At 40.6% G+C, this 6,181-nt stretch overlaps 1 non-coding gene across 1 annotated transcript; it reads right to left on the bottom strand.

Moving 5' to 3' along the window:
* Positions 1-1,331: 1,331 nt before the first annotated feature.
* On the bottom strand, positions 1,332-1,403 carry Trnaa-ugc (transfer RNA alanine (anticodon UGC)). Its single transcript has one exon. It is a non-coding gene; the product is annotated as a tRNA-Ala (tRNA).
* Positions 1,404-6,181: the final 4,778 nt, after the last annotated feature.

The raw sequence follows: 6,181 nt of genomic DNA on the forward strand, positions 1-6,181 counted from the left end.
CATAGTCCTGTTGGAAGGAAGAATAGCCGACTTACAAAATTATACATTAGTTTCACATAAATATTATCCAGATATTGAAAAAAATGCAAGTTGTACACAGTGAAATAATCAGAAAGTTCCTTTTGAACCAGAAGCTCATATCGTTTATGAGCAAACCATTCAGACAGGCGTTTCACCAGCATTAGTCCGGCGGAAGTAGTTTCTGTCTGACGTTCCAGATAAACAATTATTTTGCTCAGCTGCGATATTACCTCTGTATATGCCACAATGTCTTAAGACTGAGCTTAATTTTGTCAACTAAACAGTCGTAACTATCTCTGTCGTGTGCAGAACAACAAAAATCGATCATTTCGTCCTCAGGAATCATGCCATAGCCAGCATGACTCTCATTTCGCAGCCATAATTTGAATCGGTACGCAGGAAAACCTTCATTTGTTAGGTTTCGCTCCTGCTGTAATACCACTCGTGAGACTGGCGCTTCCGTGTCCGTAACTTGGTTCTCCATCACTACTTCAGCTAACGCCAGTTTCGTGCGTTGCTGTGATGAATGTTTTCAAACGAATGTGCTCACCTTGGACAGTTTGTTCTTTAATGGCCATTTTCATTACAGATAAAACATGTCCCTATCTGTTAAATATAAGTACATCCGTCTTGTATCCACAAACATTTTGGGTGGGAGGGAATCTTCTGCCTGACATGCATTTCAACCGAACTTATACCCTAAAACACTGCAGTTTATGTTGGCTATTCCAACGTTCGTAGCGGATTTGTTTCTCTTCTCCATATTTGATGAAAACCTCTTTTAAATAACAGTTCTCAGTCTCAGGCGGAAGGTTGAAACACGCGTCCATTTTTGTATTCTGTGTTGGCCTTTGAAATTATGATAGTACTTGCCGAGGAGTCACGATAGAGCAGTTCAGCTTTCACTCCTTTCAAGCAACACAGGGTTTAAAAGCTTCACGAAAAATTAGCAGAGTTACGTGTCGTAGTAAGCAGTGAGAATTTGATCTGATGTGATTTTGATTACTTCCACGATCCTATAGAGCACTTCTAATGAACTTGCTTGAACTTTTCTTGTTGCCTTGTCGAATTCGAAACTGAGTGTATATTTTCTGGGGAACATTCTTGATATCGTCATGAGTAATAAGCAGCCGAAACCGCTAACACAGAAAGATAGCAAATTAGACTTTAACTGTTACATGAGCACGGAGTAAACACATACTGTTTGCGGCTTGCAAACGCAATGCCGGTGTGGATGAGAGCTGCATGACGTCCCGAGCGCAACTCGTTTTTTGTAATCACAAATTTTCAGACTGGTTATAAAATTTAGTTGGAGATGCCGGGGTTCGAACCCGGGGCCTTTCACATGCAAAGCGAACGCTCTACCACTGAGCTACATCCCCTGAATGCCGAGAAGTACTCAGTTCCAGTTAGAAATTCCTCAGCAACTTGCTTACGTAAGGCGCTGGCGCGTAGCTGGACAAATGTCAGGCGCCTCTTGCCAGGAACCCACACTCTACCACTGCGTCCCCTAATACGTAAACAGCGCACGTCAATTTCCTCAAGAACGAACTGCGCCATGCTAATGGGAAACACCCGACAAGCATGTCACTCCTGTTTCATAAGTAAATATTTCAGTTTTTTACTTTGTTATTGTTTTGCGCAAACTTTCTCGGCACTGAGGTGGGTATATAATAAAACTACGATACTTACGATGCGAACAGATATTTCAGGTACTACTTGTGTGCATGTTATGATAGGAAGGGAAAGGTAGTGATGATACAGTGACTGGTAGACTGTACCATCGATCAGTCCCTGCCACTTGGCACATGGACTGAAACAGTTCTAAATTTTATAACTTTTGAAAATTGAGGAACTTTGCATATTTCGTATTGTAATATTATACTGTAAAAATATTTTTTCTTTCTTCTGATTCATGGTACAAGCACTAATGCACTAATGAAAGGACCAGTCTTCGTAATGTTACGCAGCCGCCCTCGGTGGTCTACATTAGTGTAAAAGCAAAGGCCGTTTCCAAAGAAAATCCCCTGAAGCGACTCGCCTGACCCTGCATTACTAATGAAGACAAATGAATTTGTAATTCTGAATTGTAATGAATTAAAATGTGTATTCAGTTCTTGTTCAGCACGGGGTCAAACTCATATAGGAACTTCCGGCATCACGCCCTAGCGTTTTTTCCAGGCCGTTTGGGACACTGTAAGTTTATCAGTCCACTATCTTGCTCTCTTATTGGCTAAGTTTGCCTTCCCGACTGTTTACGTTTCATAGTTAACAGAAGTTATTTTCATCACATTGTGTTTCTGATTATGACTCCTCGTGTGTATTGCACTCCTTGAATTACATTGTAAATATGTTGCTCGTATTCTGATTGCACTCTTCTCGCATCAGTTATATTGGATGGCGTAAATGATTCCTTTTTCGTTTTTGCTTTGTGTAAAACAGAAGTTTCTTTTGTTGCATGGCGTTCTGTGGACTTACGGTGTATCTGTCACTGCTTAAGAATCTGTGTGTGAACTGATCGATTTAAATTAATGTCAATTATATTACTCTTACTCTACGTTATTTTTGTTTGCATTCGTTTTCCATACTTTGGCGCAATAAATGGACACCTCCATGTTAGAAGGTTTTGAGAGCACTGGTGCTGAACTTTATTACACCTTGTCACAGAGTCAGTACGTCATTCTGCTTTGAATGGCGTCGCTACTTGCCACTGACTGCCACGCATTTCACAGTGGCTTGCAGAGTATCGATGTACATGAGTATGCTTTGTAGTCTTGGTAACTCGTACATTCTTCCACGCGAATACTAAAAGTGCAACAGTAGTTATGCAAATGTTTTCACACATTATTAAAAGGTACGGGTACTGCAAATAAAACATTTAATGAGAATCAATGAAAATTTCGGTGACTCCATTAAATGCGAGAGTACGAAAGAACAAAACTAACATAGGACACGAGCAATATACTTACAGCGCAGTTAAACGGAGCAGTTCACACACAAATTCGTAACCTGTAAGAAACTGACATATAGCCCACAGAACACCATGCGACAAACCAGCTTCTGCTTCATATGAAACAAAAACAAATATGGAATCATTTACCCCACCTAATATATATATATATATATATATATATATATATATATATATGTGTGTGTGTGTGTGTGTGTGTGTGTGTGTGTGTGTGTGTGTGTGTGTGTGTGTGTGCGTGCGTGGGAGGGTGGGTGGGTGTATTTACTATGGTTTCTTAAGCAGAATATCAAGTACAGAGCAGACAATAACACAAGTAAATTACAAACAAAAATCTAAATTTTTGATATAACCAGTTATTTCTTGCCATCAGGAAATCGTCGAAACTACCACGAAAGACCCTGTTGGGACAGTCTCTAACTATGTGGGGAACGGTTTGCCTGGATGCTCCACAGTCACAATTTGAATGTGGAGCCTTTCTCTATCAATGAAGGAAGTCCACGCTTCTGCCGTGATTGGTACGTATCCTGTTTAACATTGTCCGTGTTCTGCACGACTGGTCAAAGGCAGGTGGTTTCTCCCTTATGCAGGGCAAGTTCTGGTAAAGAGGAGGGCAAGCTTGTGTCCAGTCTCCTTTCCATGAGTCTGTTACCTCGAACTGAGACGTATCCAATTCCATGGCCGTTTTCATCAAAGGTTTTCTTGATCGAGGCCGGTTTTTTTTTTTTTTTTTTTTTTTTTTTTTAAACAACAGCATCTTGATGGATAGGGAGCTGCGGATTGCCTTGTATGCGTCTAAACTCACAGAGTAGAGTTACTTATCGCCGTAGTCCAGGGGCGGAATGTGGCTGAATATGGGTAGTCATTAGACGTGGGTTGTTCTTTGTTTACCACTGATAATTTTCATTGTGGTCTTCAGAAGTACGTTGAGAGTTTGATGAGTGCACTCTTGAGTCATACAGGAGCATCATATCCCGCACTGGAGCAGTCTAGCAGTGCTGAAGTGCACGGATTTCCAGCAGCGGAGCCCCAGGTTGTTCCTCTCATCTTATGTAGGATATTGTCCCTAGTTCGTATCTTCGCAGCGGCGTTACCCAGATGCTTCTTGTAGGACTGAGTCCGGCCCAACGTAACCCGTATTTATTTTGGGTGCTGACTGTTGTGAAGTAGTCTGTCACCAAAATAGACCTGGAGCTGTCTACGCTCTGTTGCACAAATGAAAGCAAGCCGTCTCGATCTTGGCGGGGCTTGGTTTCAGTGGCCATCTCTGAAAGTATGTTCATATTATCGCTAAGATCATATGTTAAGGTGACTTCCGTTCCTTCAAAATTTTATGTCCCACTGCCAGTATCAAGTCATCGGCGTGTCCAGACTTACGAGATATAGTTTAAGGCGTACATTAAACGGGAATGGGGCGAGACCAGACACCTCAGGTACTCCATTATTTTAGCGTCTTCGAAGAGCTTATCCTATTACCCACTATGACCCGGAATGACCTTCCAGCAAGCACGCTATTAATAAGTTGCACTGTTTTAGTAGTATAATATAATATAATAATTTCCGCTTGATAACAGCCACATGGTCGAAATTGCAATATCGGGTGTTAGAAATAAACATGCTTTACCACCAGACCCACGTGCAAAGCATAAATAAAAAATATTGTCATTTAGCACTACTATTTCGCAAAGCAAGAATAGAGATTATCGCATCGTATTTTCCCGAAATCGAAGTTATCTGGCAGGCCACATGGTACGCCGCTGTCTGTCTCTGTGTTTCTGTGTCGTAACATGGACCTTGTACTTTTGGTGTTGTGTTTGTTCAGATATGGCTACGATCAGTCGGAATCTGTTTGAGTCTTGTCTCTATAACAAACTATTGTAACACTGCTGTAATAAAGTTGATTAAAGTGGGCGCAAATAATTTGCAAGATTTTGGAGATTTGCGTGAAGAGAAATGTTATGAGTGAGTGATCTGAACGAATGTTCTGTACAAGTCAAATGAATTTTGCTTGGCGTTGACGTATCATTTAACCAGTACTGCTCAGCTTCATTCGAGATAGCAAGATCTCTGGATTATTGAGATTGTGCTATTGAGATTTTGTGGAATTTATTTCACGACAGTTTGAATGAAAGTGATTTCCAGTGATCTTTTCAAGGTTAAACGTACTTTATATGCCTTCTGAAAAGAAGAGGTATGAAGTTAACCGTGAAATAAATTTTCAAGTGACAGTTCATAATAATCACAGATATTCTTCGGGACGGAAGCGAAAATAATACCGGCAACAGTACTAGTACCGCTGTATGGTATAAATTTCGCTAAAAGCAATATTAATGGGTTAATTACAAACTATTTCAGAACTGATGTGAACGGATCATAGATAATTTACGGAGCCGATTTCGCAAGAAACTATTATCTGTGAGTTACTATAGCAACGAAATAAAGAAGACTGTGATAAGGTGGTTTTCATATCTCATATAGTACAAATGACATTAGTAAGGAAAAGCTTAAGCCCTCGACGATCGACCGCAAGAGAAGACCTACAAACTGGTTAAATATTATCTGCGGAACTATACAGTGGCGTGCGTCGGTGGTGCAGCAGCAGCTCAAATCTGGCAGGTAACACATTCCGTCCCTGTGTAAGAAGTAGTACGGAACCACTGATGGACAACTAGAAATTACAGTTTTCTGTAATGGTCCCTGAACTGTTTTTAAATGTTCTCGTGGTTAAACGGTGCCCATTAGACGAGGAAACTTATCAACAGTTTTACTGCGGAATTGATATAGGTTACACAGATTTTGTGTACACGATATTTTGAAATATGTGCCTGAAAGTTTATCTCTTTCCAGCAGTAAGCTCTTGACAGGGGGGAAAGAATGTTTACGTTTCCACAGTGGAGAAGTGTGCGGTGATAATGATGGAATACATTACGAGTATCAAGTATTGTACAGCTACTGTACTAAATAATAGAAATGAAAATTAAAAAGGAAAGATGCGGAGTAATGAGGTCCTAATAAAACGAGCTCACACAGTAACATGGCTTCTGTGCAATTATTTCATAGGAGGCCTAACAGTTTGCATTTGATATGTGGGTTGAGCTTCAGACTCTGGGAAGATAAATACAGGGAATATGGCTCGTTTGCGACAAGTGTCACTGGTCAGAATTCGCTGTAACTTTTTGTTTAGGTTTCGTA

Source organism: Schistocerca serialis, chromosome 8, assembly GCF_023864345.2.
Source record: "Schistocerca serialis cubense isolate TAMUIC-IGC-003099 chromosome 8, iqSchSeri2.2, whole genome shotgun sequence".
Lineage (NCBI taxonomy): Eukaryota > Metazoa > Arthropoda > Insecta > Orthoptera > Acrididae > Schistocerca > Schistocerca serialis.